The sequence below is a fragment of the Neopsephotus bourkii genome, unplaced genomic scaffold (genome assembly GCF_033783945.1).
Source record: "Neopsephotus bourkii isolate Nb327-2 ecotype Australia unplaced genomic scaffold, CSIRO-AGI_Nbou_v1 NB_272, whole genome shotgun sequence".
NCBI lineage: Eukaryota > Metazoa > Chordata > Aves > Psittaciformes > Psittacidae > Neopsephotus > Neopsephotus bourkii.
This window is the reverse complement of record NW_026900781.1, coordinates 4,899,280-4,919,725: the sequence shown is the minus strand read 5'-3', so window position 1 is coordinate 4,919,725 and position 20,446 is coordinate 4,899,280. Positions and strand designations below refer to the sequence as shown.

Genomic DNA, 20,446 nt, shown 5'->3' with positions numbered 1-20,446 from the left:
GGGAAATATAACCCCATTTTCAAGAAGGGGAAAATGGATGACCCAGGCAATTACAGACCAGTCAGCCTCACCTCTGTGCCTGGCAAAATCTTGGAGCAGATTCTCCTGGAAGGCATGCTAAGGCACATGAAAAACAGCAAGGTGCTTGGTGACAGCCAGCAGGGCTTCACCAAGGGGAAATCCTGCCTGACCAATTTGGTGGCCTTCTATGATGGGGCTACAGAACTGATGGACAGCGGTAAAGCAGCTGATGTCATCTACCTGGACTTGTGTAAAGCGTTCAACACTGTCCCACACGACGTTCTTGTCTCTAAATTGGAGATAAATCAATTTGATGAATGGACCACTTGGTGGATAAAGAACTGGGTGGATGGCCGCACACAAAGAGTTGTGGTCAATGGCTCAATGTCCGGCTGGAGACCAGTAACGAGTGGTGTCCCTCAGGGATCGGTGTTGGGACCGATCTTGTTCAACATCTTTGTTGCTGACATGGACAGTGAGATTGAGTGCGCCCTCAGCAAGTTTGCTGATGACACCAAGCTGTGTGGTTTGGTTGATACGTTGGAGGGAAGGAATGTCATCCAGATGGACCTTGACACACTTGTGAGGTGGGCTGATGCCAACCTCATGAAGTTTAACCATGCCAAGTGCAAGGTCCTGCATCTGGGTCGGAGCAATCCCAGGCACAGCTACAGGCTGGGCAGAGAAGAGATTCAGAGCAGCCCTGCGGAGAAGGACTTGGGGGTGCTGGTCGATGAGAAAATGAACATGAGCCAGCTTCAGTGTGCACTTGCAGCCCAGAAAGCCAACCGTATCCTGGTCTGCATCAAAAGGAGTGTGACCAGCAGGTCGAAGGAGGTGATCCTGCCCCTTTATTCTGCTCTCGTGAGACCTCACTTGGAGTATTGTGTGCAGTTCTGGTGTCCTCAACATAAAAAGGACATGGATCTGTTGGAACAAGTCCAGAGAAGGGCCACGAGGATGATCAGGGGACAGAAGCACCTACCATATGAAGATCGGCTGAGAAAGTTGGGGCTGTTCAGCCTGGAGAAGAGAAGGCTGCATGGAGACCTCATAGCAGCCTTCCAGTATCTGAAGGGGGCATATAGGGATGCTGGGGAGGGACTCTTCATTAGGGACTGTAGTGATAGGACAAGGGGTAATGGGTTAAAACTTAAACAGGGGAAGTTTAGATTGGATATAAGGAGGAAATTCTTTCCTGTTAGGGTGGTGAGGCACTGGAATGGGCTGTCCAGGGAGGTTGTGAATGCTTCATCCCCAGCAGTGTTCAAGGCCAGGTTGGATGAGGCCTTGGGTAATATGGTTTAGAGCGAGGTGTCCCTGCCCGTGGCAGGGGGGTTGGAGCTTGATGATCTTGAGGTCCTTTCCAACCCTAACTATTCTATGGTTCTCCCAGAGCTCTGTAGTCCTTTTTTGTGTTCCCCAGGCTACTGCTATATACGTTCTGCATAATATACGTAATACTGCTATATTACGTTCTTAGTTGCAAGTAGTATATCTTGTCTGGAAATCAAACAAATTGTGTCTAGTTTTCTGGACAACCTCTGTTCCAGAACCATTTTTCAAATAGTGGTATCACTTCTGCCACTTTCTGTATGTCTGAGATGGGAGACCAGCTTTCAATATTTTATTTTCTTCTGAACTTTTGGGTAACACCACACGAATGTAGGGATTTATTATTAATTGTTATGACGTATTTTAAAGCCTCTTCTACTGACATTTTGATATTAAACATTTGCTCAGACTCATTCCTTCAGATTCCACTGTGAAATATTCCGTAAGTTTTCCTGTAATGAAATCTGATACAGAGAATTAATTTGTGTTCTTGTGATTCTGGCTAAAATCCCCCAGGTTTTCACTAACAAAACTGACTTAGATTTCCATTACTAAAAAGCCTCCATCATTTTCACAGAAGTGTTATGGATCACCAGGAGTTAAAGAAATTGCAGAAGGAAAAGCCTTATTAGTTCAATTGTTTATTCTCCTTGTCTGGTCTGAGATCACTGTGATGACTATGCCAGATAAAGTTATCTGCGGAAACTGGGCATTCTCGTATCTCTGCTACACCCATTAGTGAAATATCAAGATATCTAGGAGACCTTTAAAAGTAGGGATAAGTTAGTATTTTTTTTCTTCTTCTCTCTTCTTTTGCAATTTATTTTATAGGAATTTTGTTGGAAATCTTCTTCCTGACAGAATATATACTAAAATAAAAGAAAAAGATCTGCAGCTATAGTCCCAGTCAAGAAGGATTAATTGACTTTAATGGTTCCTTTGAATTAAGACTGTTGCTGTCTACTCACATGACTTCCAAGCTTTTTTTTTTTTTTTTTTTTTTTAATTCATATTCCGTCAATGATTCTGGGCTCTGACTTCGCAAGTTGTGGATCTTTAATCACAAATTAGCAGCAGGAGAGGGATAGTTCATACATGGTCTGAGCTCCAGTTAGTATCTGTGAGAAGTGCACAGAAGCTCCAATGCTTCCTGTCTAATGCTGGCAGAGAAATTACCAGAAGCTTATCACTCCAGCAAGTTTTAAGGTAAGCTTAGCAGCTAAGTGTTGATACTGGAATATTTGTCATCAGCACTCAGGGGAACCATTCACACCTTAGATTTGTATAAACTTTACATCTTAATGCAAAAAACCATATGTAACCAACATGTGTAAAGCTGCATTTGAATTCAAATGAGATTAAGAAGTTGTTCCCTGGCAGTCTTGTTTTTAGAAGCCTGTACTAATGCCTTGCTGTTAAAACATCTGATGGGTTTTTTTGGTCATCAATGCTGAATGCCATTTACTGTGAACTGCTGAACCTACAATAAGAAAAGCAATAGCTAATCTTAGTTCCAATGATAGGGGCTACTTCTGGCTATCATAAATTGCTATTTCCGTACATTTCTGCCATAGTTGTTTCTTAGGGTTAAATCCAACAAATGGCCCTTTGTGATACTGATATGAATCAATGGAGACACATGTAAGTGGGAGATGACAATAATTGGAGAACCTTGATGACTAAGGAGTTGCTAGCTCAGGGACTCCCAAATAACAACCCAGCCATCTGTCCATCCATTCAGCTGCCTGCTGTGAAAGCTCTGCATTTAAAAACTGTTATCTACTTTAACAATAAAGAAGCAACCACTTTAGCATCAACTTGCAGAACAGACAGGACTAAGGGAACCGTTATTTAAATATAACCCTTTCAGCCAGATAGAAGGAGGAGGAGAAAAGAAGAACTCTTCCTTATCACTCAAGCACCCTAACAGCAGAAACAGTGAGACAGAGTTGGAACAGTTACTTCTAGCGTTTCTAATCAACAGAGCAAAAGCAAATTGGTGTTGTGTCCTTTCCACCTGTTTCCCACTACCTCTTTCCAGAGGAAAGTGTTGTTTCATACAAAACCTAGACAAGATGAAAGGCATTGCCAAAACCCATGCTTTAAAAATTAAAATAAATAAAAATAAAAAAAAAAAGACTACTCAGTGCTTGCTTAGGTGATGAAACAGATGGAAATTAATTGTTGGGGAAAAAAACCAACCTCTGGTAGCAGTTAGATGGAAAAAGGTTTATCTTGGCCTGAAGAACACTGTAGATAAAAATGGATACTAAAATGGATGCTTTTCTTCTGGGTAGTACAGCAATTAAAACAGCTTTTTTCTTTTGATAAGTTGGAACAGTTGACGTTCAATTGCCAGAGAGAATAAACTCCTCCCAGCACTATCTTTAAAAGCAAGAATTTTATTTACTGCGTACAAGATTTACTGGACATTTGGTAAAGCTGCTGTAAGAAAGCAGCACCCTTCTGCTGTTGTGAACACATGATCTGCTCAATGCAGATAATCCAAACTCCATTCTTTCAGGCATTTAGCCTTACTAATAATTCAGATCTTCCTGGACAGAGACTGTAAATGTTGTCAGATAAAATAGCCCACCAGAGTAATTTTTCTTGCTATTCTGGGAGCTAGGTACTGGTCACAGTCTTCACTCATATGAACTAATCATTAGTTGTAAGTGATGTATTTGTAATGAAAGAATAACTAGTATACAAGTATTGAAGGACTTGGCAAGTTTCATGAAACTGTGAGATAACATGCTGTGGGGAAAAGCTGGGAGGTAGGAGACTTGCCCATCATTTCAATGATTCAGAGTATGTCATTACACACAAAAACATACATGTGTGTATGCACATGCCTAAGATCAAATGCTGTTTATAATGACCAACCAAAACATTAGCCATGTTCTTGAGGGAAAAAGAAAACGAAGGGGGGGGGATTTCAGTCTTATAACTCATTTATATCATTTATGGTTAAATAAATCATTAGATATATACATACATTAAATATACACATTTCCTGTGCATATATTATGCTCAAGTGCTGTTCTGCCACTGGTTTAGAGCACATTTTTGCTTCTGTTGAAATTCTTAGTGTCTTCTATTATAGAAATGGGCTTGTGCAATTTTAGTGGGCTCTGAAGGTAATACGCAACTCCTTGTTGTGCAACGTATACTAGAAAGTGGCCAAACCTAATGACAACGCTTAGACCCTTAGATATGCCTGACTGTAAAGTGAATAGGAAACACACTTTGCTTTAAGTGTACTTATTTGCTCACTGTAATATCTGCCAGTCTGTAATATCATTAAGTAAAACAGTTTGGGATCTCTCAAAGTGCGCAGGGCTTTTGTCACCACACTTGGCTTCCTAAGGGAAGGGACTGAAGCCCCTCAAGTGTTGTCCTGGAGCCATCATTTCATACAGCAGTGGGTATAATCCAAACCTCTCCGGACGCACAACTCTCAAAAAATGAGAAAGAAAGGTCCCAGATCAAGGCTGAAGGTGTATCTTATTTCTAATTTCATCCTCATGATCTCTGAATCAGCAACAATTGCCAGTTATTAAAAGGAGGGACACAGTTTAAGTTTGAAAAATCCACTAGAGCTCTGAGGGTGGCTGTGTTTTGAGGTTTATAGTTGTGATTGCTCCCTCACACCTTGCTGAATCCTCTGGAGGTCCTTCACAAAAATTTGGGTATACTGTCCCATTCTCTGATAAGAAAGGCAGAAATGTAGTTATCTTCCCTTCTCTTCAGGTGAGCTCTCTGGTGTTTTGTTTCTTGGGAAACCTATTTCTCATCCAAAGAAAAGTGAAAAGGTAGAGTGGGTGAACAGACACTGGGAGTGCAGATGCTTCATAGACATATTTTTATTTTCTCAGCAAGGTATCATCTGTTCCTCAGAGCATTTTCTCTTTGCTTGCTTGGAAACATGGTCCAGACAAGGATCAGATGGTTTTTGTCATCTCCAGGATAGATTATTGTGTCACATCTGAAGCTGAATGTGAACAGAGTATGCAAGTTCTGGCTTGTTTAGAAATTGGCTGTACACTTTCTGGAGGGTTCAAGCCTATGCTCAAATCTCTCCCAGAAGCAGTGCTGCTTCAGTGCTCCCAGTGCTGCTTCATTTCCAGGAGAACAAAAGGTTCAAGCCTTTGCTACATGGGACACCCCAGTCTGATCTAGGAACTATCTTTCTCTGGTCAGTGCAGTTTTCAAAGACCAAGATGAGGTGTGAGAGGACCAGGAGTCCATCGTCCCTTGCCCCTGGAGCTCAGCTACGCAATGAAGCACCCTCCAAACAAGATGAAGTGAATCATGAGTCTGCCTGCTTGCATGAAGCACTGAAAAATATTCTTTGAGGAGCACCTTTCTTTTATGCTTCCAGATCAAAGATCCCTTTTATTTCCATTAATTCCTCAATCCCAAACACAACTTTGACTTTCTAAATGCCAATGTGCTAGATACCACAAAGACTACTGCTGTTATTATTTTATGCTTATGGGGTTCTGTTTATGATGGACAGCAAATAAAAGAGTCAATGTCAAACACTGGTACCAAGTCTCCTTATGTAATCTTCTTCGGCCTGATTTTGGTTTCCTGTGGAAAAAGGCATTGCAGAGGCTCAGAAAGAGGTAACTGATACGCTTAAGGATGGGAAACCCTTTTACTCTTAGCTTCAAAGCTTAAAAGAAAAACACAGAGAATAAAAGAGAGTCTTCAGAGTCTATCTCCTGGCTTGGGGCAATGGAACAACCCTGTAATAGTCTCCCTTTTTTTCTCAGGCACCCTGGTAACATAAATTACTTCTGTTCTTTCACAAGATCACATTAGGGTTGTCTCATGTAGGACTCCCCAGTCTCAAGGCATGACTTCAAACGGCAAGAGAAAACCATGTAAAGCCTCACAGAGTTACTAATTCAACTCATATCACACACATATAGAATCACACAGCCAGATACAGTATGTGCTATGGCAAATTGCAGCCACGAGGAGCTTTGGCAAAAATGCTTCTTGACAAGTGACCTCTCTATCTCAACAATCCCCCTAAAATTACCCATCAAAGAGGAACAGGTTTGCTTTATCATATTGTTACCAGTGGGGGACACTTATGAACCTCAGTGGCTGAGCACTCTTAGTTTTTGTTGTCAGTAGTAGCTACCAAGGGTAGGACACCCAGCTGACACAATCAAATTACCGTGGTTTACCAGGTATTTTACCAATGTTACAGACAGGTTATACCTGTTTAAGTACCAATGGAAGAACTCTCCTGATTGAAGACATGTATGAACTGCTTTAGAGCTGTCCTTGGTGGGCCTACATTGCCATACTGACAATTTGGGTTTCCTGCTCCTCTTCCTGCTGTGCAGGGTGTAACATTTGGGATGTCTGTTTATTTTCCAGCGCTCACTTTTCCTTCACAGTTGCATATGCCCTTGAAACAAACAGTTACACGAACGTTTGTGTGTGGGAGGGGCTAGGGAGGCTTTGGGGATGAAGTGGGACACCTTCATGGAGTACTGTATGTTAAATAACAGACTGAGAGAGGGAGTGATGAGTCTCTCAAGGAAGCATAAACACTATGTACTCATTAGAAGGCTCATTATAAATAAAGTACAGGGAAGGTGCTCTGAGAGCAAGCTTTTTCGTTGGTATTTATTAGGACAAAGAGCTCCTTTAATAGGGCAACTGAAAAACACTCTGCTGCAATCATTAATAGGCATTACCACTTTTACTGACTTCTTGGGAACAGTTTTGCCCTTCTCACTTCCTCTGCATTAAAGGGACAGGCTCTTTATTCCATATTTATTCCAAAACTGCAAACCAGGCCAAGCCTTGCGGGGGAGGAGTGCAAAACCCCAAGAACTTTTACATCTCAGCCCAGAGGCAAAGCTTTGCTGATTGAGTGAAACAGCAGGCTTCTGATAGGCTTGGATAGGCTCTTCTGCCTGGATTTCCTCTATTTTGGGAGTTCCAACTGGGTACCTCAACCACCAGAGGAAAAATATAGCAAAAAAGGGGAGTAGGAGAGAGAGAGTAGCTCACTCTGAAGTTTCACGATGTATTTTATCACTTCTGCCAGGCTGGAGAAAAGTTGTCTGTTTTAACTAAGCACTGTGCTTCTGGCTGTCAAACCGCATGGTTGTAGTTTGGCATCTGGAAGTTTGGCACATTGTAGTTTGATGGTTGTAGTTTGGCACCTGGAAATAGTAGCCATTGTCTCTGTCAGGTTAACATAGCCTTCTTGAAGCTGTGAGAACTACCAGTCTGCTGGAACACAGCTACGGTGAACAGGAAGGTCTGCTGTTTGCACTTGTTAGTTTATTTTTCCCTCTCCCCAGTGGAATTTTAAGGTATGCAAACATTATATGTTTTCTGACATTTCTTTCCTGCTTGTTGTTGGATTTTACCTGGCTGTGCTTGATAAATGTCCATGGAAGCCTGAGCACTATGAACAATTTGAAAGTTTTGCATTATGTGGTCTTAAGCCAACACATGTGATGAGCACTTGGAAAGGAAAATATTAAAAACAATTGTGAAAAGAAGTGAACTTTGTTACTTTTCTTTAAAAAGCATATCCATGTGACTTTGAATTGGCTGGCTCTCCCTTCTGCACAGGCACATGCATGCAGCAGTCCTTCTGCTTTTCAGGAGATGAAGCAGGTGAAATGTTTTGCTAAGAGCCAGTGCCTGCAATTGCATGTGTTACATCCCATAGAGGATATCGCTTTGTACGACTGCATAGTCACAACAAGGTGCAGTGGAGAACTAGGCTTGGAGTAATCTGTCTCTCTACCAAGATGGGTGAATAGCATAGTGGTAAACCCAAGCTGACTTGGCTTCACTGCTTCTGGGCTGGAGGTACTTGCTTCCGGCTGTCCCAAAATGTGGAAGGAGTGGACATACAACAGCTTATGCTCAGAGAGGGCTGTGTCAGGCACTGCCTGAACACTGGCAGACAAGCATTGCATAGAACATGAGCTGTGTGTGCACCACACCTTTTTGTCCTAGTTATTTCCTAAATCCTTTTCTCCCAAGGCAAGCACATCAGCTGCCAATCAAACCCTTGAGAAGACTTTCTTTGCAGTCTCACTCTTCTGGTCCTCTGTGTTTGCATTTCCTGTTTGCTTCTTCTCTCCTTCTCTCCTCTACTTTTGTTCATATGGTTCAACACTGCATGGTTCCTTCAGCCCCAGATATGTGACAGTGCTGGGTGAGATCAGCAGTCTGTCCTGCTCAGCTGAAAGGAGAAAGAACTGGGTGCTCTGAAGAGTTTAAGAACAATGCAAAAAAAAAAAAAAAAAAAAGAAGTAATGTCTTTGCCTTTTCATGTAGCATTAGGCTTACTTTGGTGTTCATTTTGTCTATAGAGACGCTTACTTAGAATGAAGAAAGTATTCTAGATGAATTCTCTGGCTTATCATTTCTCATTCTTCTTGCTGTCACACAAAATAAGTATCTCTTTCTAGGTTGTCTGTGTTATATATTTAGTTAGGCAAAGTATTGACCATTCGCTCCCTAAATAACTTTCCTCAGTTGTCTGTAGTGAAGGTTAATGAGAGAACTGTCAAAATCAGTATTGAGCTGTGAGTTTTGTCTTTGTGAGAAACCTGCAGCCTTTTGGTCAAAGGTTTTCTTTTAAATTCATGAGCTTAAAAAAGTGTGTAACACTCTTCAGACAGGCTTAGTTCATTTGAAATCAGGCTTGTATCAATTTAGATTAGACAGACAAGGATCGATGCAAGCTGTCGTCCATACCAGCCAATGCTAAATTGAACTGACAGCAACCACACAGTGGTTTACACTAGTTTAATCACTGGTTTTAAAAACAACATTGAACTGCTATGACCACCTTGTAAAGAAGGGCTTTGCTCTACCCCCAGACATGTTGCCTGTGGGCTTTAGTTGAAACAACAGGAGCAATGATGAGCATTTCTTATCCTTCTCCTTCTGCATGCACCTCTCTCAAGACCTTTCTGTTTTACAGGGCAGAAACTCCAGAAGGTTTTAAGGAAGGACACACCCAGGTGGAACAACTCAGAGCTATGTAGCAGTATTTGCTCCAAGCAGTGTAGCTCAGGGACTGTGATGCCCCCCACTGGTGATATGTCCAACCTAAGTAAGCTGGGCTATACCTGCCTTAAAAAGTACAGCCAGCTAGGACTGTGGGCTGCATGGTAGCTGAGAGGTACGTGGCATGAAGAAATATGGATGAGCACTTAATGCTGTTCTTGCTGACCTTCCATTTTCTGCTGCTGACTGCTGGGCTCTGGGTAGGAGCTGCAGGACACCTGCTGCTGTTGCCTGTACTGCAGGCTGAACTCGGCCTCCTGGAGCTAGTGCAAAATACCCTAAGAGCTTCCCCCCTAACACAGACTTTTGGAGGAGCAGTTTTTCTTTTCTGAATAAAATAAAGGAGGGTTGAGTGTTTGGTTATTTTACAAAACCTCTTTGAATTTCATTTTGCAGAGCAGACCTAAAAGGCAAAATGAAGAGAGGTTTGCCTATTAATAAACTACGTCCAGGTCCCAAAATCTGCAGTTACGAAAGAACTGGGGAAGTTTGAGCTGTGTCTGGTGTCCCAACTGCCTATGATACTGTTACAAGCAACAAACACCCTCCTCCCTCAAACAAAAAAAAAGGGGGAGAAGAAACCAAAACCCCAATAACCTATTTACAGCAGGCCTGTGCTGGGTATCTAACTTCCTTGGAAATTAATCTGGACAACTTCCCAGATAACATATCCGTCCCTCTATTTCCTATCTCAAGGATAAAGTTGATCAGAGAAGAACTGTAGAGGACTGGTGAGTTATTCTCCGTGTTTATCAGGGTAGCACCTGGAGGTGATCTGATCTTCCCGCCTCCTCAAAAAATAAATCTGTCTTCCCTTGGCTAGCTCACAAATCTGCACTCAAACCCTTCTGTGCCAAACATGTGCAGGTGTACAGTATGTGTGTTACTACTGAGCCATCTGCAGCCTCCCCTGCATGGCAGTTGTTTTACTTTGGAGTTCCTTTCCCGACCAAATGGAAGTCCGCAGACAGTTTCAATAGCACAAATTAAGAAGCTAATGCTTTCTCACAGTGAGATCAGCTTTCCCTGAGCTCACGTTGCAGGAACAGGAGATTTTTACTTTCATCTTGCTCGTCTCAGTAAAGCAAATATATGACAAGCAAAGGAAGAGATATTGTAGGGTTCACCTTTATCCCTCACACAGCGCCTTTGTGCACAGACAGTCCTACTGAAGGAAAAGAAATGATAAGGATTAATTTTCACACTGAGGGGTTTTGGTCAGCTGGTCTGAGAGCACTGAGGATATGCCCACCCCCAGACCTGGCCTCCTCAGCAGAACCACCCTGGATCTCAAAATCACACTGAGCATCCACTGTCAGATATATAAGGCATCCCAGCTTCCCATCCCTCTCCTAGAAAGCACTGGCTTCTCCCTGCAGAATAAGCCATTTCCTATCTCTAGCCTCCTTAGATTGTGACCTGCTCAGCATTACTGTGAGAAAAAAAAAAAAGCAGCCCTTTTGTTTGTAAGGGAAGGAAGACAGTAGTGCAGTAGTGTATCCATGAAATTGGGAATGTCACCATTTTCCAGTTGTCCCAGTTGGTGCAACAGAAAGCATCGATGTGCCCTCCTGTTTTTCAGAAACCTCAGGGAGCTGTCAGCCAACACGCTGAGCTGGTGAAATTGATGGCTAACTAGATGAGCAAAAGTGCACTTTGGGGACCTCCCCGTAGTCTGTCGTTCACTAATGTTGTCCTCCCCTTGACTTCCGTGGGCTTCCCAGGGAGCCAGCTGTTCCCTACACATAGGTCGGCATCTATGTTGCATTTCTGAGTGTAGGCACAGCTGTGAGTGGTGAACCAGAAACAGGTAGAGAACTTGTCCTAGTACCATCAGGAGATAGTATGGATGATGAAATCTGGAGGCTTCCCGCAGCATCTAGGCACTTCTGCCTAATGTGGCTTCGGACCCCAAAAGCTATGCCCAACTGAGTACTGGGGGCCTACAAATAACATGCTCTTAAAAATCCCAAACAAACACTGAGAAGCTTTCAGCCCTACTGAGCAGTTTCTTTGTGTAACATTTTCAGAGATTTCTTCCTGAGAAAAGGCAAGTAGACACTTTTCTCTGTTTATTGTTCCTCCTGTTTCTCTAGCACCATTACTGAAGTCAACCTTGCTGCAGAAACCCACCCTGCCTCTGCCCACACCTGCCCAGACCCACAGAGAGAGGTGAAAATTGTGACTGGATGAACAAATTTTTCAAGGCCAGGCTGGACAGAGCCTTGGGTGACGTGGTTTAGTGCGAGGTGTCCCTGCCCATGGCAAGGGGGTTGGAACTTGATGATCTTAAGGTCCTTTCCAACCCTAACTATTCTATGATTCTATGAAATCAGTGCTTCAAAAGAAGTGTTAGCTGAGTTAGCATAATCCATTTCTGCTCCTCACAACTTCAGGAGCTTTTTTTATTTGCATGTTTTCTATTCTTCTGTGTGGTTCTGTATTTTAGCAGGAGGGACAAAAGATGGGTTAGACCACATCATTTGATCATTTGATGAAAAGGAAGAATTTCAGATGTGGAATTTCTGCATATCAGCAGGATAAACACGTCAGCTCAGACTTTTCTGGACTGAAGTCAGAATGTTTAAAATTTAAAACCAAGCCACACAGCAAAGGTGTGCTTTCGCAAAGAGTCTAAAACTGACCCCCCAAAATTACTGAGACCCTCCCTTGTTTGTGTCATGTAAATAATCTGGAAAGCATAATATTTAATATAAGGAGCCAAGTGTTTCACATAAGGTTAAGCTGCATAAAACCGTATACTGCACTTGTAGAAAGCCTGCCTGTGTTTGCTTGAAACAATACGAAGGGCCTCAGCCAGTGTTTCTGGCAAGTGGAAGATCTTTGATTCTCCCAATGCCTACGAAGTACTGTCTGCATCTCTGATAAAGTCACTGTTGTCTCCAACTCTGAGAAGGCACTTAAGGTTTCTTCAGTCCTAGTTTGTATTCTCTTTGCTTTTGGCTTTTTCTCCCTCCTCCTTCCTACTTCTTCCCCTCCTCCCATCCCCAGCTTCCTTTTATATGTTAGTTCCTAAGGAGAACAAGAAAAGCAAGAAAAGTAGCCCCAAACTGACATTCAGTTATTATAGGAAGTTTTTGTAAGTGCATTTTATAAGTTGTGTTGTGTGTTCCTTTTACTAAAAAGATTTACTAATCCCCCTGGAATGAAAATGATTCAGGAAGTGTCAGTTCAAAGTTATTCAGAGAAGTAATTAGCAACCTTAGCCAGCTCTTAGAAATACCAGTTTAGGCCAAATCCTTGTGCACAAAACTTTCTAGTTACTTATTGTGTCTGCAATGCAGACACAGCCTGACCTTGGATAAATGCTCTGTTCACCGTTTGTCTCTACAGGCAAGCAGCCATTAATCTAGTATAAACATCAATATTTTTGCAAAATATAATCTTCCCCCAGCATCACTTTATCACTTTGTGATGTACAAAGTCTTAAACTTAGTTAAACTCACCACATGCACTGTTTCTCTTAAGTACAGTTGTTTCCTGCAGCAATCAGGTGCTGTTCACACAGAAGTTCTTGACTGTCCTTGACTCTGCCTTGAAAGGGAACACACCCTCTGTGAAGCAGAGATGCAAGAGTAAATATTTGGCAAGGGTATGTTCCTTTCTGACCTGCTCCCTTTGTGCATGGTCAAAGATTTTATTTTAGCGAAGGTATTGTATTCCTTCCAATGAACCTGAACACTCAGCTGTCTTACTGACATCAATCTGGCAGTTTCTGTGTGAATGATTTCAGTGTCATTCCCACGTAGAGGAGCTGTCCATAAAAGCAAGCAGTGGCATCAGTTTCCAAACAGACTGAACACAACGACTTGACTTACATATAAAGCACTTTCCAGCCTGACAGTTGTCAAAGTGCCTGTCTTCCAGTGTCTAGTGCGTATTTTGTTTTCATTCTTAAGTGAACTCCAGTCAAAGCATTGATATGCATGCATACTGTGTGTGGAATCACCTATGAAAAGAATCCTGTGCTTCCAGCCTTCTCAGGTTTCATGGAAGCTGGTCTCATTTCCATGTACAGAAGAAACCAGCCTGGGCTCAATAATTTTATCCTTGCCTCGGAAGTTCTCTCTTTTAAGTTCCAAGGGTGGAAGATAGCCATGCCTTGTTTCAGGGCTACATTACTGCATTTTGCAAATGGCAGGAACTGAAAGCTTAGTAACATTTGGGAAGCCAGAGCATTACTTTAATGGAAGAAATGATCAAATTAGCTAAAGAAACCTCACTATGACAGATGCCATCCTGGCTGAGCAGTTTACAATTTACTACCACAGAAAGAGCACAGAGGAAGGTAAATACTGACAAAAGAGCATTCTTTTCCAGGCAAACTGCTTTTGAGATGAATGCCAGCTCCTTACCTTATAATGAGATATATCTATAAATCCTTTATGTGAAAGGTTAATAGGAGCTGGCAGTCTCTGACTTGTGCAGTTCATTCAGTGCTATAAGGAAAGAACCACAGGCAGCACATAGGCAGAAATGAGCCTAAGTGCCAGAAGTCAAAACTGGTATCTCCCACAGTGATTAGATGGCACATTTGATATATGCTAAAGCAGGGCGACTGACAAATAGCTACTATGTGGAGGTGGCAAGATCTTATATATATAGTAACTACTTTGGCTGTCTAAAGCCGAGCCATTCCATACGTTTTTTTAAGAAGTCCTAAAAACCTACAGCCAACCACTGTAATGAATTCAGGGGGTAGTTTAATGGAAATCTCAAGAAGGAATGTAATTAGATGAAGTCAATTAGGCTGCTTGGGGATTTCTAGCTGCTGTTGTTGCTATCTGGGAACCCTAATAGGACGATTAGGATTAACTGAAATCAGCCTGATTGATTAGGGCATATAAACCTACATATGCCAAATTCCAGGGGGACAGCGTGTTTGAGCTTGAATCCATCTGGAGCTATGAGTCAGGAGGATGAGTTTACTTTTCTGGCCTTGGAGAAAGCGACAGATCAAGACTAGATACGCACAATGCAAGCAAAGCCAAGCAGTGACAGAGAAAGGCTGCGAGGGAAAGAACTGATTTTATCTGTTACGGCACTATGTGTGAAGGCCATCCAGTCTATGCTGAGGAAGTGAGACTAATACTAAGCAGATCTTTTCCTTAGAAAAAAACAAACCAGGAATGTGTGTGTAACAAAATACATCTACATCTTCTTTGTACAGCTTTTTAGGCACAAGTCTTTACTCAGTATGGCTGTGAAATTTCCCCGGATGCCGAAATCTTGTTATTACTGCAATTCTGTTAGTTCCAGAGCCAAATTTGAAAATGTGAACTTAAAAGTGCATGAAAAAACTGTCAGTGAGTAAATCCTCATGCTTCTGTGTTACGGGATCAAGCACACTCATGTTTATTTGCATACATTTAAAATTCAACCTATGCTGTGCATGGGAACCCCACCTGCAACCTGCTTTAGAGGACAGCTGAGTTATCTTGGCTGTATTTGTTGCAGAGAAAGATCCTTACGACCACAAAAGTATTTCAGGAATAAAGGCTGGGGTGTGTGTTGGGGGGAAGCAGAGAGAAGGGGGGGGACAGGACAAAAGACCAGCTCTCTCTATTCAAAGAAGCTGCTCTAAAGCAAGGTAAAGCACCCAGACAGAAGCTTAAAGGATCTGATCCCAGTCATTACCACTCATGTGAGGGAGAGGATATGTCAAGGGTAGGGAACGTCTTGGGGGACCTGCAATATGGTAACTCACTTTCAGCTAAGTGGAGAACAACAGCTTTAGCTGTACAGTTTAATAACAGGCTAGGCCACTTTGTGCACCGGCAGGGCTGTTAATGCACAGTAGTCTGCCTTTCATTGTTAGGAGAGGAACCCCGCAGTTCCCACTTGACAGCCAGGAGTAAAATTATTTTGCCACTAACATTTCTCTTCGGCATGAGACAGTGGGGTTGCACATTGCACTCATCCTGCCTGCAGCCCTCTGCACCTGCAGCTCCCTGCTCACAGCACAGAAAGGTTCCCATGGGCTTGGAAGCAAGGGATTTTTGCTTTCCTCCTGCGGCTCCCATGCTATTCAGCTCTATTTGGGTGGCATACCCGCCTGTGTACCATGGCTGCCAGCTGTGGAGTGCTGTGCAGCATCCTGGAGTGCCTCCAATGGTATTTTGAACAATTAGCAACCAGCCCGGCATGATCATATCCTAATGAATTACTGAACTGTTTTCTTCTTGTTGAATACTGGGCTAAATGCTGAAAGAAAGTGGACACCTGCAGATTGTATTGGCCAAGACCTGTCAGTGAGAATTTGCCTGAGTTAAGACCACAGGACTTGCCTCAGCCCTTTCCAAATATGTCCTATATTGACCTTAATAATGTTAATTTCTCTTGCCGTTTAGAAAGTATGCATCACATCGGCATCACGCTGCAATTCAAAGGAACAGAGGCCCTATCATAACACCAAATGCCACAATCACTGCATGGCACTTCCTTTAGTTACCTGCTGACCCATGAAAGCATTTTTCTTCCATTAACTGGGCTTTATTAGGAAATGATGGGGAGCAAAGGATTTTTCCCAGTACTGCCAACTTGCCCATATTATTAATAATCCAGCTCATGTAGTCACAAAGCCAGTGTAAATCTTCCAAGAGAAAAGCCATTATCAAAAATAGATTACTCAGAGAAAAATGTCTGAATTTATCCAATATTTGTTTGCATCTCTTGCTCTATTTTGCATCATCTTATCAACATACTAATTTGAACGTTTATAAAATTTATAAAAATTTGATCTGGAAATAATTTTAATAAAAGCACTTGATTCACTGAGAAATATTGTATAATATTTCCAATAACAATATTAACATAAAATTTGGTAAAAATAAGGAAAAGGAATCTCCTTTGAATTCTGCTCAGCAGAAACTATTTTGCTATCCCCCCCAACAAGTCAAGCAGCTTTTCTCCTTTTCATAAGTGTTTCATATCTATGGCTCTGATTTTGTGGTAGGTGTAATCATATAGGTAAATCTTTCAGCAAAAGAGATCACCTCTGACAGCAGATACTAGTGTGTTTTCTGTAACAAACCAGTTACTATTGACTGGGGCAACTGCTAACAGAGACGATGTTCTTTGTGTTGATTTTTTTTGTGTGCTATAATTCTATTTTTCATTAAATTGTTTTATTGCACCTGGCCTGCAGGAAGATTTCATCTGTATCAGAAATGGCTTGACTGTTCATTTTTATTCTAGTTTAAAAAAACTAAAATCCCCATGTTTCTGGTAGTTAGTGCCATTTTTCTTCACATTGAATCCCAGTATCCAGACAATTCTGGATAAGCAAGAGATACGGCAGGCAGCACTTGTTTCTATAGCTAGACCATTTCACAGCTTATTTCATTTGCTAAGTTTTCACAAGATTTACCAGAAAGTCTGAGAAACTTAGGGGAAAAATACAGGATTGTTTTTAACATGGTGGCATTTGACCAAACAGGAGGGAGGAGGAGGGGGAATGGGAAAGTCAAAAGCGTAATAGAGGCTGGAAATTCTTGAACAGATGTAGCAGGTGTAAACATGATTCCTTATTTTGGTTCCTGGATTTAACATCCTCCTACAAGACTTCCATGTGCTCAGAAAAAAGGTTATATGTGCAGATGGTAAACTGCTAAAATGCCCAGAAGGTTCAAAGTCATCTGCACTTGTGAGGACAGGGAGAATTTCCCATCATCTGACTCACAGGTGTTTAGCGCACTCTGAGTTAGAGGCAGGTTCGGCAGTGCCTCTCTGCTTGAGCAGATGCCCTAGGCTGTGTGTTAGAAACATGCAGGCTCTTTTTCTCATGATGTCCAAGCGGCTAAGAACATTAGGAGAGCTCCCTGGAGCAAGGAGGTGGGGAGAGACTTTTTGGCATGTGGTCCACACAGTCATTACAAATTGAGGCTCTGGGCTGTTGCTGTCCCTGGGCTGCTGCTCTCTCTTCCTGACACATTGCGCTGCCTCGGGTCACTGCCTCACTGCTTGCCTGCCCATTGTAGTTTTGATCATACATTCCCTTTTGGCACAGGATGATTATTTTCTGCATTCTGCTAGGTCCTCTTCCTGTTTGTCCCTATTAGTCCATGGCCAGCACAGGAACGAAAAGAAGCAGGTGTCTTAAACGCTTGGCTGACACGCTGGAATGGGGATGCACCGGGGACAGCTCTGACTGCATGAGTACCGCTCGCAGCATGCTCTGACCAGCCTCACTCAGCACCAGCAAGCAGCGAGAAAGCATGAGGCCTGCCTCCAAAAGCCTCGCTCATTATTAATAATAAGCATACCTGTCAGGTCTTGTGTGGTGGGAGGTATTATGATACCACCATCAGGTGGGCAAAAGGATGGACACTGCCTCCACAGGTTTGCCCTCAACCCAGGATTGCCCTGAAGGCTCCACTCAGTCCATCCCATCTGCCTCCACCACAGTGTCCAGCTGAGGCTACCGCACTACTGTGTCAGATGTCCCCATTGCTGTGATGGGCTGACTAGCACTTGGGAGTCCATGACTTTGGCCAGATCCTCAGATAGCATAAATTGGTTATGTCAGCTTAACAGCTGGCCTTCATGCCAGCCAGCCTTCACCAGCATCACTCCAAATATGCTGCAGGGTCAAAGAGAGCCTCTCAGGACCTCCCTGAGGAGCAGCTGGCTCAATCCAAATCTAGGTGAAATGTAAACTGTGCTGATGGAAAGAGAAAAAGTAGTCAAAGTACCCACTACTTCCTCCCCTCAGCAAGCACCCCACTGGTTTTGCCAGAATTCTAAGTAGGTATCAAATCCATCTGCTGGACTCATACTCTAGAAAGGGCATGAACAGCAAGGTAGCAAACTTGTGGGTGACATGATATTATTTATGGTAGTAAAAACATGACACATGACAAAAACACCATCTCATGATACTGAGTAATCGGGTGATAAAATGAAGGAGGAATTTCAGTGTGGATATGTGTACTATAATGAGCAAAACAGACAACTTCACATACAGAGCCAAGGGTACTGGACTAGCTAGTTAGATCTCAGAGATTAAATCCTTGAAGTGCTATGAAATCTAGATATATTTATGAAAATGCCAGATCCATATCCAGCTGCATTCAAAAAGGCAAATAAAATTTTAGGATTTAGTATGGAAGGAACAGAACTGAAAACACTGCTACGTCCTTGTATAAATGCATCTGATATGCCTACATCCTGATGTTCAAGCCCACTAGCTCAAAAACAGTAATGCTGCAGCCAGAGGAAGGTCCAGGATGTGGGATGGCTATTGTATTAGGATTTCAAAATAGGTTAGAAGTATCTGTCTGAAAACTGAAAATGTGATTGGGATACGAGAGAAGTCTACGAAATAATGAATGGCACCAAGAAGGCAAATAGGGAATGATTGTAATTGACTCTCATAACAAGAGAGCTAGGAGCATCAGATAAAATTATTAGGTGGCCTGTTCAAAACAAACAAAATAAGGGCTCTTCTTTTACACCCTGCTTTTTTTGGAGCGTGCCACTAATTGTCACAGGATGCTGCAATGTCAAAAATTGATATGAGTTCAAAAAGCAATTACACAAATTCATGGAAGCAAAAATCCATCAAGGGCTATTAAATTTAAAGATACCACATCTGTCTCAGGGAAGTCCCTGAGCCACAGCTTGCTGGAGTTTGGGACAGCATGCCAGGGAACTATCACTGCGTGCTTACCCCTCTCTTATGCTGTTCCCCAGGCATCAGCTGTTGTTTGAAGCAGGCTATTGGACTGGATGGACTTGTCTCAACCAGCATGGCTGTTCCTGTGTTTGGATGCCAGGAAATTAATTTTTCCACATCCAGTCTGTCGGAAATGATGCCCTTTCTTTCATACAAGGACTTGGGTAGGATAATTCATGAATTTGTTATCTCTTGATTATTGTAATCACCTGTAATGGGACTTGAAGTCCGAGGCAACACAGACGTTATTCAGAGCAGACGTGGTAGTACTCTCTACAGCATGAATAAAAGCAAGCAGTGTAATTTTTGCTGGCTCTTAGGGCCCTTCCTCTCCCCCAACCCTGCTAATTCCAGACCTAGTGCTCAATCTTTGAGGCCTGAATAGACAGGGCTTCACTGGTCACTAGAAATTCACCTATCAGAAATCTCTGAGACATGCTTTGAAGTGCCACTTTCATGGGACAGGAGCAAACTGCAGAAGCTTATGACAGCCTAAAACCTCATGAGCAGCCTGCCAGACAACAAACCTTTTCTTCTTTATGCATTTACAATGTAGATATATTCTAAGATGAAAGCTATCCTTCAAGCTTTTTGCCACCCACCAATGCTTATAACTGCGACCAATTCCTGTGGTAAGCAGCTTCCTGATGCTCTCAAACACACGAACAACGGGTCGCAGATACCCTGTTTTCTGCAGAGGCTTGTTTCTCCTTTGCACTGCACTGGCTGAGGCGAAGATTGAGAGCTGCGGCATGCTTCCAGCGCTTGACGAGTCACCACGGCACACACACCAGAAGGTCTGCCTTTTCTGTCCATTATCTTCAATGGCAGCACGGCCGCAGAGCCCCGATCCTGCACTTCACAGGCGTGCAAAGTGCACGACGATCTAAATTTGCCTGCAGGAAGACTGGATTAACCAGCTTTTCAGGGGAAATCATATTTGAGCTAATGGGCCCCATGTGTTGGTAGCTATGGTTTGAGGTAGCTAACGTTATTCCAGAGCCTTCTGGCTTTCAAAAGGGGATGGCCATGCAATGATCACTGCTGAATTTAGTATTATTATTATGACTGCTATAACACATGCTGAAAGAGCAGCCATGAGACTCCCGAACCCCAGTTCCGATGGAGCTCAGTGCCAGCCCCCAGCTGCCACCTTACTTTCCTGGTGGGCACTAACCCTCCTGCGGGAGGCACGGATCCCCTCCCTAAGGACCCGCACCTGGAACGACCACTAGCTACTCCGGGAGTGCAGCGGTGGCCGCGCTCCCCGCACCACACCGCAGGAGCTGCCGGGCCGCGCCGAGGCAGCCCCCCTGAGGCCGG

General features: G+C 42.9%; 1 long non-coding RNA gene across 3 annotated transcripts in view; it reads right to left on the bottom strand.

The window, feature by feature from the left end:
- Positions 1–20,434, bottom strand: part of LOC133208387 (uncharacterized) — a 34,742-nt gene extending 14,308 nt beyond the window's left edge. For 2 of the 3 annotated variants that reach the window (XR_009724350.1, XR_009724348.1), the window contains exons 1-3: positions 20,236–20,428; positions 19,726–20,019; positions 12,894–13,001 (exon numbers count right to left, since the gene is read on the bottom strand). This is a non-coding gene — a long non-coding RNA (uncharacterized LOC133208387). Of the gene's footprint in view, positions 1–12,893; positions 13,002–19,725; positions 20,020–20,235 lie in introns of all 3 variants that reach the window. The other variant, XR_009724349.1, reaches the window with a different exon arrangement.
- Between the last annotated feature and the right edge of the window lie 12 nt (positions 20,435–20,446).